Source organism: Hemicordylus capensis, chromosome 11 (genome assembly GCF_027244095.1).
Source record: "Hemicordylus capensis ecotype Gifberg chromosome 11, rHemCap1.1.pri, whole genome shotgun sequence".
NCBI classification, from domain to species: domain Eukaryota; kingdom Metazoa; phylum Chordata; class Lepidosauria; order Squamata; family Cordylidae; genus Hemicordylus; species Hemicordylus capensis.
In genome coordinates, this window is record NC_069667.1 from 8432173 (window position 1) to 8445152 (window position 12980).

Below are 12980 nucleotides of genomic sequence, written 5' to 3' on the forward strand. Positions count from 1 at the left end.
TCATATGCAACCAGGACAGACCCTGCTTAACTAAGGGGACAAGTCATGCTTGCTACCACAAGACCAGCTCTCCTCTCCGACACATCTCTGTGTGTTGGAAACAAATGTGGCAAAAATAAAATGTGTATTTTGGATTCACAAGTAACAACAACAACAAGCAAATAATCCAAAACAACAGTAATTAGAAGTAATAAACACTTTAAAAGATCACTAAAGCATTAAAATATACTGTCAGTTCAAAATATCACACAAACATGTAGGAATGTTTAAGGATTTTGAAGAAAAACAAACCCCACCCAATTCAAAACCATACAAGTGTATTATATATGCCCTGTCTTTTTAAGATTAGGTTGTGTTTGGTTGGGTGTGGCTTAGCTTTCTGATTTCTAAGTGCAAGCTCCCCAGAGTTTGCACTGCTGTTGATATAGCAGGTGTGACCGTGTCATGTAAACTTGATACTGGAGCAGAGATAATACCATACCTGAAGGAGCAGGAGACAAAGTAGGTTTAGAAGCCTTCTTTATTCAGACAAGACTGCAACAAACTCTGGGCAGCTTGCACTTAGAAAACAGAAAGCTAAGCCACACCCAACCAAACACAACTCAATTATAAAGAGTCAGGACATATATACTACAACAAGAATCCGTATCAAGTCCCTAGGGGGCAGTTGTCCTAAACTAGCAAACAAGGAGAATGAAGCCAATTACAAGCAAGCTGCAAAAACCAAACAAACAAACAAAAAGAAGTCCAAATCAAAACTTGTCAGTTTTCAAAAGGAGATCTTAAGAGACGTAGAGGCTCTACACACGATCAATGTGCAGAGCCTCATAGGGATCAGCAGGGAGAGTGGGCTTAGTCTGCTCTCCCCACTCACGAGCAGTTGCTTGTTGCTGGGTGGCCGGATGGGCCGTTCAAACGAGCGGCAGCTTCAGTTGGTCACTCCTGCGCCTGGCCGTAGCTCACCAGTGAGCTCCGTTGGAAGAGGGAAGGGGAGCGCCACTATCTAACATAGATGTGTAAGCTATGTTTTAGTCACGCTGCTTTTGGGGGCCTCCCAGGGGGGCCAAAAAGCCATGCCAAGATAAAAGTATTGTTTGTATTGGACTGTAAATGCAAGAGTTAAATGGGGTTGTTATGTATAATTTGTGTGGCCACCATCTTGAAACAAAATGGCAGATCAGCAAAACAACAACAACAAAAACCCATCAGGATTCTCTAGGACTCTCTCCCATATGCTGTGAATTTGTTTGTATCAGACTGTAAACACAGAAGATATTAGAGATGCAGATAAACACACACTGATCTCATGAGCCTTATTCCCTTTGGAAAGCAGGCTAAAAATGGAGGTGCAGGAAGTAGGTTAGAGGTATAGGAAGCCTCCCACTATTTAGAATTGGCATGACAAGGTGTGGGGATCTCTATATATACTTCTCTAAGACATACCCGTCACTAATCCCATGTGTGGCAGTTCTCACAAGAGTTCACAAGCGAGCTTCTGGGAGGGGGAGAGGAAAGCAGCAGTGGCCAGAGAAAATGGTGGTGGCAGGGGAAAGAAAATGGCTGCGGCGGACGGGAGAAAGAAAGTGGTGGTGGAGGGGAGAAAATGGTGGCGGTGGGGGAAACAAACAGTAGTGGCAGCAGGGAAGAAAACAGTAGTGGGGAGGGGGGGAGAAAACAGCAGCTGAGGGGCTGAGAATGGGGGGAGATCCAAGAGGGAGGGGGGAAGGAGGGAGGATAACTAGAGGCATAGATGTTCTGCATCCGGGCCAGTTAGTTTGTAATAATGCATAAAATTTCAACACAAATTAGAAGTTTGATTTCAGAACCTAAGAGTTTAGGCCCCTGTTGCAAGAGCTGGTTTATTTCTATCCATATTTTTTAAAAGAAGAAAACATTCTGCACCCAGCCATTTAGATTTAGGTTCATAAACATATTTTAACTGTCATTTAATAAACACCTATTGTTTATTGCATTGAACCGTTAAGATGTTGAGGTGGCCACAAATGATGGGTTTTGCTCCTACTAGTGCATTTAATTTATTTTGGGTTTGTATTTATAGCTGATGTTGCTGTGCATTGTAATGGCATCTCATATTCCCATGGTTACATGGAAAGATGCCTGATGCAAATTCAGATCATTGGTGGATATAGCTCAGTATTGTCTGCACCGACCCACAGTGGCACTCCAGGGTTACAGGCAGGAGCCTTTCCCAGCCCTACCTAGATATTTCAGGGACTGCTCTGTCCCTGAGGCCACATCTGCATGTTCTGTGGTTCCATTCTCCCCTTCCCCACTCTCCTGTCCAAATTCAGATGTCATGGAGATCAGCTAGACTGCAGAGAGGAAGGGGAACTGGCTGCCTGCAAGTTTTTTTTTAATTTCCTACACAGGTTTGGGTTTTTTTAGGAGTGGGGATCCACAAGTTAACTAGAGCGTCCAGCCCTTTATTGAAACTATGCTCCCGGCTCTATGAATTCTCACGCTGCAGGATAAAAGGGTGCACTCATGCCCTTCTCTCTCACTAATAGCCCAGGTAAAAAACCTGGGCTACCCCGGTGAAGAGATTCCAGCACTCCACCTGAACAGCACTACCCAGCTGTGCAAGTCCGGGTGAGGCTGCTACTCGTGCAAATCACCTACCAATCAAAAGAGAATTAGAGCAGATATTCTAGAAATAAGAGAGAATAAGGGGGAAGTCCTATGCATTCTACCTGTACTCCTAATGCCCCTAGAGGTCAATAGGAATTATGGGTGTTGTCGATGCCTGTGGAGTCACATCTCCAACAGGGAAGTGATCATGTGTGAGACTTGAGCTGAAGGGCTTTCCCTCCTGCCTCATTCGGCAGCTGGGTGATGGAGCCCTCTAAACCCCCAGGAACCTCACATCCTCCCATTCCACTTTTTACTCAGACAGTCACAAAACACAAGCATGCTCAGATCCTGAGATTTGGTAAGACCCGTCTTCTAGCCTAATGAGCATTGTGAGAACAGCGCTAGCGTTTTTCTGGGCTTCTTCAACATTTAAACATTATGGCCAAGACCGGTTATGCATGCCCAAGAGGGCTCTGTCTTTCCTGAAAAGCAGCCTCCCTCTTCGCAGATCTGCACAGTAAGGCCCTTTCGAAACTTCGAGAAGTTTGAAATGCAGTTTGTGGTATTATTTATTATTATTTATTTAAAATATTTATACCCCGCCTCTACAGTGCGCTACTGCTTGGGGTGGCTCACAACAATTAAGATAGGCACAGATACAATAAAAGTAATAAAATTAACTAAATTTTTAAAAGTCAGATCAAAAACTACAATTAGGTTCAATTTAAAACTGAAAATTATAAAAAAGTTAAAGAACCTACCAGATATAACACATTAATAATGGAGCATTAAAAGACCTCCTTAAAAAGGTGTGCTTTAAGATGTGTTTAAAAAAAACATCACTGAGGGAGGGAGCATGGCAAAGCTTATCAGGGAGGGCGTTCCAAAGCCGAGGGGCCACAACCCAAAAGGCCCTGTTTCTAGTCCTCGCCAACCGGATCACTGTTAGTGGCAGGGTCATGAGAAGGGCCTGAGATGATGAGCGGAGGGTCCTGGCAGGTTTGTATGGGCGAATGCGAATGTATTGCAATTAATCTATGGGATTCTCTTTCAGGGAGTGTGGTGACAGCCACTACTTGGATGGCTTTAAAAGGGGCTTAAACAAATTCACGGAGGACAGGTCAATTGGTGGCTACTAGTCTGGTGGCTATAGGCTACCTCCAGCCTCAGAAGCAAGATGCCTCTAAATACCACCAGTTGCAGGGGAGCAACAGCAGAAAAGAGGGCATGCCCTCAGCTCTTGCCTGCGGGCTCCCCAGAGGCATCTAGTGGGCCACTGGGTGAAACAGAATGCTTGACTAGATAGGCCTTGCGCCTGATCTAGTAGGGCTGTTCTTTTGTAAGGGGAGCTGTGTTGTTTAGAGAAAAACAGTTATTTCGAACTAGCTTCCCTCTTGTAGTTGTCCTCAGGCACATAATGAATATTTAACTTCTGGGCCTTCAATGCAGAGTAATAGTAATCCCTTTCGGACTCACAGAGGAAGTGGCAAGCCAAAGATGAGTATGATCAGTCTCCTTCTCTCAGCCCCCAGTGAGGTTGCTTCCTGTGACCCAGAAATTGCAGGCAGATACTCCCTCGCTTTATTACTGCATAGCTCACTCTGACATATATTTCCCAATTGCCAGGTCACCCTTGCAAAGAACATATTCAGTCTAGTAGTTCTGGCAGTGTGAACAAGATCCTCTATAAGCTTGTGCTGGGAAAAATATGACTGGTGGTGGTGTTAGTCGCTTCTTTCTATATTTCCTGTATCACTAAGCTGTCATCCAGAGAGCTAATCTCTCCTCCGTGACCATCACAAGGGGCATAGATAGCTCCTTGCTGCTCTTGCTGACATAATGCTTTACTCCAACATTATTTTTTCCTACCTGTGATAATGCATCTAGGGAAGTGGCAAGGATATAGTATTGGCAAGTGATGTCATTTGGACAAGGAGCAAATGTTTGGCCAGAGAAGAGTGTGTGTGGGAAAGTTCCTAAGTCATGTTTAATTGTTGTCTGTAGGGGTGCAGGAAGCTATCTCAGTACTGTCTACAGCAGGCATCCCCAAACTGCGGCCCTCCAGATGTTGCTGAACTACAACTTCCAGCATACCCAGCCACAAAAAATTGCTGGGAGTTGTAGTTCAGCAACATCTGGAGGTCCGCAGTTTGGGGATGCCTGGTCTACAGTGACTGGCAGTGGATCTCCAAAGTTCCAGGCAGGAGTCTCTTGCACCCCTGCCTGGAGATGCTGCCAGGGATTTGACCTGGGACCTTCCATGTGCAAGCATCCCGATGCTGAACATCCAGAGGCTTTTCGCTGAGTATTATTGAAAATGGAATTTTGGACTAAATGAACTTTGGCCTGACCCAGCAATAGATAGAATTATTATTCTATTATTATTTGATTGATAGATAGATAGATAGATAGATAGATAGATAGATAGATAGATAGAAAAGCTAACTTCTTGCAAGTATGATTTAGGACCCCAAAATAATTTCAAAATCAAGGAATAGAATTCAGCTCAGTTCACAAATGAATTCTCTCCATTGTCAAGGCATTGAACATATTCTATCACAAGCAGAGTTATGATTCTGCTAAGCATACCTCTGAGAATTCCAGACAGTGAGCAGTCCTCTGGAACATTGGGCAGGGGCGAAGCAAACTCTGGGGGCAGCAAAAGGAAGAGGAATGCAGCAAAAACCACTACACATGAGCAGTGTGTTAATGCAAGGACAGTGAGCATTTGTCTGCTCACTGCTGCTCATTTGGTTTGGGTTTTTTTTTGCTCAGCCTTCATAAAAACAATTAAGCATCAGTGGCAACCAGCATTAATAACTTACTGGAGACTCGGACGTCCTCTGAACTCTGGGTCGAAGGCTTCTTGCATGCAGCTTCTTTACCCTGAATGGAATGAAAGATGGTTGTTTGGAGCCGTAAGGGACCCACTTTGTTAGATGTTACAGTCATAGGTCACTGAATGGGTTAATTGCATCCACTTATCTTTTAAGGCTGAGATATGATGTTTAGGCTAAACCCTTTTAAACCATTTAATCCCTGACAACGTTGTTACAGCTTTTAGTTTCTAAGTGTATAAGGGCCATCAAATTTTATGATATAACAAAATGAAGGTGTCATTCCTAGCTGTGGATACATACTTATGTTTACCTCTCTGAACTATAAATACTAACAGGAAGGTAAAGCAAAGGCAGAGGAATGTTTCAGGATCCATAAACGTTGGTTCTAATATCATATTTCAAAATGCAGCTGGATTGTTTTAGACCTATACCATTTAGTTTGGCTGCCATGTTGCATATAGCTGGGCAGTCTTGTTACTTTGCTAGTGCCTGAATTATCCACCTTGGCTCATGGAAGGACCATCCCTGGAAAGAAGGCTAACCTTTGACGAACACCAACAACTCATAGGGTGTCTATAACGACTGTATATATTGAGGAGGTATATTGAGGAATCAATATATCCATATATGCTGAGGAAGTATATTGAGGTGCAATATGATAACATGCCATATGTTTATTCAGTACTAATAATGATATTATAGTCAATAAATCTATCAACAAAATAATTATCCCAAATACAAAATCCAATAATATTATTTGAGATATATAGTAATAACTGGCTTTAATAAAATCTCTTCATACTTTCAATAAACAGCCACACTCTCTAGTAAACTTGTGTATCCCCCCCCCACATACACACACACAAAACACACCAACAAACTTGTAGGATATTTTTTTTAAATGATGTTTGCTAATTATTTATTATTTTTATTATTCTGTATAAACTGCCGAGCCATTTTTGGAAGGGTGGTATAGAAATCGAACCAACAACAACAACAACAATAATAATAGCAGGTGCATCCCCCCGCCCCAGATATTTCCCCCTCCTCCTCCTGCTTCCCCATCTACCAGACTGGAACTTCCAAGCAGTGTGCCAGACAATACAGTCATAGTATGTTATGGCCTTGTATCTTGAATTAATTATTTTAATAAGGTACTGATGTATAAAGAAGCCTCATTCACTCACTCCTCCACTCCAGAACAAGCTGCAGATGTCAGTGCAGTCTGGGTGTTCTTCACACAGCAGGTGTTACCACAAGTTTACTGCGAAGCTTTAGTGTGGGTTCGAAGTTGCCCAAAAAACCCAGTGCGAAAAGCAGATTTTTTTTAGCCTGGATATGGATCGGGCTACACTCTAATGCAACTATGAAATACCCAAATCGTGAGTGAAGGGCTCCCCGATAGTTTGCAGGGGAAATGTGGCCGATATGTGAACGCACACGCTCCATTCCATGCAAGCTAAAAGCTCCATGTGGAAAATACCCTCGTAGGTAGGAGTCATTAATTACCTTAATTACATCGATTGCCTTACCTCTATAAGTGTTTAATGTATTGCAAAATCTCTCTCCTCTAATAACATTCCTTGCTACTCCTTTGCTCCCTAACAACAAATTCTGCTCCCTAACAACAAACCTCCTTTGCTCCCTAACAACAAATTCTAACACACACAATGCTTTTCAACAAAAGTTTCCAAAGCAGTTTATATAGAGAAATAATATATACATACGGAGTTGCACCTAGGTCATTTTGGAGCCTGGACCTAAAGGCCTTTGGAGGCCCCCCTCCCCTGCAAATTAAGCATCATCGTGCTCCACTGGGTGACCACACCACCTGGGACAGACTAAAGAGGATTTGGGAGACCCCAGGGGCTGTGGAGGCCCTGGACTTTGGCCCCTAAGTACAGGGGTAAGAGCGCCTCTACATACATACATACATACAATAAAGGGCTCACGATCTAAACAGAAATATAAGATAGGCTCCTGCAAGAGTCACTGGAGATACTGTGCTGGGTGTGGATAGAGCTAGTTACCTTCCCCCTGCTAAATAAAGAGAATTGCCACATTTAAAAGATGCCTCTTTGCCCAGAGAGGGCATTATTGTTGTTTATTCTTATTAATTAATTAATTAATTGGATGGATTTTAGTTGCTCTAATTAATTAATTAATAAGATGGATTTTAGTTGTTCTAGTCACTCCCAAGTAGGAAGTACCACAGGGTAACTTTTTATCTCTGTAAACGGGAGCCTTTCCATTTCTTTTAACTTTCTAAAATGTTACAAAGTCACATTTTCTTAGGCTTTTACCATAACCAGGCTTCTCTGAGATTCTAATAGGACAAACAGCAAGTGGCAGGCAATTCAGAAGAAATTATGTGGTGTTTGAGAATTTAAAAGACCTTTTGAATTTGCTTCGTGTAAATTTGTTAAAGTAAAAGCAACTGGGAGATTGGAAATGAAACCTTAATACGAATACATTACCCATACCACTTGATGAAACTTAGTCTAGACCCTTACTCAGATTCATTATGTCTCTGATCAGAAGCAGAGGGCTCATAATTGATATACCAGAACTGCGGAGTTTACACAGAATGAGTGAAAAGGGAGAAAGGGATGCATTCATTCCTGGAGGACACCTGTTCATAATCTCACTATTTTTCTTCTTTATGAAATATTATATTATCATTTTGTCTCACTTGACATGAGAAATCATTTGATATGCATTTATTTATGTATTTGTTTTAAAACCTTATATACTGCTTTTAGATTAAACCATGTAAGGGTGTTTATTCAAGGATGTGCCTAATATCTTTCTGTTGATTTGTGCTTTTTTATAAGGATTTTTACTAGTGAAACCAAAAGTCTATCACTCTTATATTATAATTTTAAAAAACCAAAACAATTCAAGGTGACTCACATAAAGATTTAGTTAAAATGACAATAAAATTATCAGCCGAAAACAGTAGGACAGCAGTAAAAACAATACCCATAAAATAACACCAATTAAATTTATTACTATGTTTAAAAAACTGGGCAAATAGCAAGGTCTTGATTCTTGCCTTAATGTAAAGGTGGCCAACCTGAAGCTCTCCAGCTGTTATTGAACTACAACTCCCATCATCCCCAGCCACAAGCTTTACCATGCATCCTGCCTTAGTTCCTGAAACCCACTTGATACCAGGCTAGCAGTAATGGGGAAAGATTGCAGCTTACAGAAGCTCTTAACATTTTGAACAGCACTGAATACACGTTATTTCCCTATTTGCTTGTTTGTTTAATCCAGTTGTCATATATATTTCTTTAATGTTTGTCTATCTATTGATTTTATTTATCTACTGCCTGATATGTGTATCACTAAATGGTGTACATAATTTAAAATACAAGGAAGCTATTCTGACGATCACCAGAAAGCGGGCTAAGGGAGCCTAGCCTGCTTCCAGGTGACCGTAGGAACCACTGGGCAAGCCCGATGGTTCCAAGGTGGCTAGCCCGCCTAATTCCCCCTCCCCTTAAACCGTTAACCTTGTTTTTCTGCTCGTGTGCTGCGCCGGCGCATGACGACACAAGTAGACTCCCAGCTTGGGGGTCCCCCCAGAATGCCCCCCGCACTTGTGCGGGGCATCCTGGGACTTCTGGGGGCCCCCAATCCCTGCAGCCCCCACCAGCTCCATAATGGCCAATCCAGCCACCCAGGGCTCCACGGGCGATTGTCTGCAGGGAGGGTGGGCTAAGCCTGCTCTCCCCACAAACCACCTCGAGGCACTTCATACTAATCATGTGAAGCACCTCACGGATATCTTAATCCCAGGGTAATATTTAAGAGAGCACCTTCTGAACCTTGCCACCTATTAAGATCATCAGGGGAGATCTGGTTGTGGTTGCCACCAGCTTGTTTGGTGGCAACCCAAAACCAGGCCTTCTCTAGGGTTGCCCTGAGGCTCTGGAACACACTCCCAAATGAAGTCAGAATCTCTCCATCTCTGGTTGTTTTTAAATGACTTTTGATATTTTAAAGTTCTATTTATGGTAATTTTAATCTTTTCTATGCTGTTTAGGTTTTGGTTTAATTAGACTATAAACCACCCTGAGATTTTATGTAGGGCAGTATATAAATGTGACTGACACCTATAAATAAATAAATGATCAAGCAAGCTCTTATTTTGATGGGGAGTACATTCCAGAGCCCTGGGGCAGCCACAGAGAAGGTCTGGTCCCCAATAGCCACCCAGCGGGCCAGTGGCAACCATAATCAGACTGCTTGTGAAAAATAGGAGTGATGGAAAAATATTTCCATATTGCAGATTAAACAACTAGGAAATGAAAAGGTCTGCTACTGATGCTGAAAAGTCATAGAAGTTAGTGTCCAGAGAGAAGTCCAAAGAGGAAGGGGGCCAAACCTGAGAAGACCCTTTTCTCCCCAGTTACCACCTGTGGAGGAACAGCCCTCTATTGTGCCCAGACCCAAGGAGACACGGACACAGATGTCTTTGGAGAAATTGGCCACAATTTATTGAGACATTGTTATGTTAATGTAATCGAACAGCTGGGATGGGCGCTCCACCCACCCCCACCCCCGTGCAGTTCCTACAAGGTCGGCCACACACATGGCCACCTTGGCCTAGGTGAGAATGGCGCAAGCACCCTGGCCCCAGAGAGCTCCATTGCTCCAAGCGGCAGCTGCCCATCTTAGCCAACCTAAGGTCAGATCTCTGGTACTAACGACACCCTTCCGACGCTGTACAGCCATACGGAATGATGTCACTTTGCAGAGAAAGGGGGAGGGGAGTCTAAGCAGCATCCCTGATCTGCACAGCCTCAAGGGATCTGCCCCCCCCACACACACACACACTTTGTTGCCAAACGCTTACCTAGGGTGTCACGTGCTCCTAAGCAGGGCTGGGGCAAACAAGCCGCGTGGCCCAGCCAGGCCGCAAGCGGCTGGATTCCTCCTAACCTTTTTACCGCTGCCACCAGGTGGAGGTTTGGTATTGCTGGGTCCACTACAACAACCCTTACAATTTATCAAACATTACAAAAAACCAAAACCAAACCTCAGTAGTGTGGAAAGGCTTATAGGTGTGGGCTGGAGACAAATCAACAAGCTTCTATTTCATTTTATTTTAATAACAAGGAAGTTTACTTTTAGGAAAATATTTGTTCAATTAAAAAAAAAAATTAGAGTGTGAGGGTGGGGAGTACACACTCAAAGCAGTTACTTGCAGAGCAGGTCAGGGAAAATAAAAAGCTGGAGAAAAATAATCACTACCTGGCTCTATACTGGTCCCTACTCAGAGTCGTCTTGTACTTTCTTACTTTTCAGCTTCAGGCTTGCTGGGCAGACTCTTCTGATTATGGCACAGGTCTGGGGCTCAATCCAGCCTGGCTATTCCTTTTCTTCCAGCGATTTCAGCTAGAAGGCTTCTCTTCTTGCTGGCTGGCTGCTCGTTCTCTGCTTTTCTGGACTCACTCTAGCAGACTTCCAGACTCTCTTCCTTCTTCTGCAACCTCCAACTCTCTGGAGCGCCACCAGACTTGACTTGCCTCCAGCTTCCAAGATTCTGTCCAGCCAACTCCCTGCCCTCTCAAAACTCTCTCAATTTATACATTTTCTCCAGCCTAACCGTTTTTTAAGCCATCCAATTAGAACAAACAAAAAATCCCTCCATTTCTTGAACTCTCCTTTCCCTCCAAAAATCAACTGTCAAAATGCTAAACCAAAAGTGAAACTACAGAAAAACACAAATTATTATTATTATCATCATTTTATACCCTGCTCTTCCTCCAAGGAGCCCAGAGCAGTGTACTACATGCTTAAGTTTCTCTTCACAACAACCCTGTGAAGTAGGTTAAGGCTGAGAGAGAAGTGACTGGACCAGAGTCACCCAGCAAGCATCATGGCTGAATGGGGATTTGAACTCGGGTCTCCCCGGTCCTAGTCCAGCACTCTAACCACTACACCACACTGGCTCCCATACACCACACTGGCTCCCATGAGCCATGAATTTTTGACCCTGCCAGTTTTCTCCATGCACAGGGATTTGCAACCATAGAATCCTACTTACAATAATGCAGCTTTGGGAATATAATATAATTTATAATTCATTCATAATACAAGGGCTATTTGCAAAAAAGAAGTTTGAGAATATTAACAACAATACAGGGGCTTATTTACAGAAACCCAAGAGATCTAGGCCTCGTTCTTCCACACCACTCTCTTAACTTTAGGCAGGGGCCTTCTGAAAATGACCTAAGCATGCACGCTTTCTCATTCTCCACATTCTCATATTCAAAAGAATCCCATCCATCACTTTAAAGGGCTGTATTTGTAAATATTTTTGTTTGTTTGTTTGCACCCCATCCTTCCTTTGATGAGCTCAGAATGGCATATAAGCAGGCCTCTCCCAATCCACTTACTAGCTCGCCAGTGGCTCCGGTGAGCAGGATGCCCAGAAGATCTCCTCAGCAGAGGTCTCATTTCCCCTGCCTTACTTTAAGAAACGGCAGAAATCCTTCCCGAGCAGTAGGAGAAGCCTCCCCATTTCTTACCTTCTCCGGATCCCAGTGCAAATGACAGAAGACAGTGCAAATGACAAGTGCAAATGACAGGGCTTCTCTTCTACTGTAAGCCCTGAAAAACTGTGCCAGAAAAGCATCTGAGGGAAGAGGATTGGTGGTGACCACAAATTATGGCTGGCTAGTGAGCTAAGCCTAAACGTGTGGGTCCCTGTCTCTAACCCTTACCACAAACCTGTGAGGTGGGTTAGCAGGAGTGATTTGCTCAAGGCTAGTTATGCACATAGCTGAATGAGCATGCCATCTTCCCATGTCTGATGCACTTTGGCAATGGTGCCATATAGGGAGCTCTTCACTCACAACCTTTATCACATTTCAACTGGGTCTGATATGAACTTAGCAACCAAGTTTCTCAGGATGCTCCTTGAATCGTTCCTTAAACAGATAATGCACTAGCTGAAAATGATTGTTTTCCCCCAGTAAACACTCCAGGATTGGCTGAGAGGTAGGGACAGACAATTCCCCCACCGTACACACATTCAGTGTGATACGTCTAAGGCAGATCTTTTTCCAGGGTGATCAAGAGGCTTTTGTTGAGTTGAATACATTTGCTCACTCAGTTTTGGAGAGTCGTCCTTCATTTATTCTTTTCCTTTAGAGGTACTTTAGAGTGCAAATTGCTGCTATCAGGAGCCTTGAACGGAAAGGCTATTATTCTCCATGCTCAGATTAAATTAATTTTGAACAGTTTAATGCAGCATGTCCGAGCTTCAAGTCCAAGTGGTGTCAAATCTATTTCTCTGCTTTTTTAAGCTGCACCTTCAAGGGCAGTGTGATTCACAGTGAATGTATTCCAATGTCTTTTGCTAAGCGTTATTGTTTTTCTTTCATTTGCAAGTCATCAGGCTACAAACGTTAGCCATTTTCTTCCTAAAATTATATAAATTGAAGGCACTACAAAGCGCCACATAGGGATTTTATTATTATTATTATTCTCTTGAAATCACTGGGAAAACAAGCTCCATGACAGCAAGATGAA

At 43.1% G+C, this 12980-nt stretch overlaps 1 protein-coding gene across 21 annotated transcripts in view; it reads left to right on the top strand.

Moving 5' to 3' along the window:
- The window catches only part of TENM1 (teneurin transmembrane protein 1), a 1198498-nt gene that overhangs the window by 631183 nt on the left and 554335 nt on the right, over positions 1-12980 (top strand). The window lies entirely within an intron of this gene.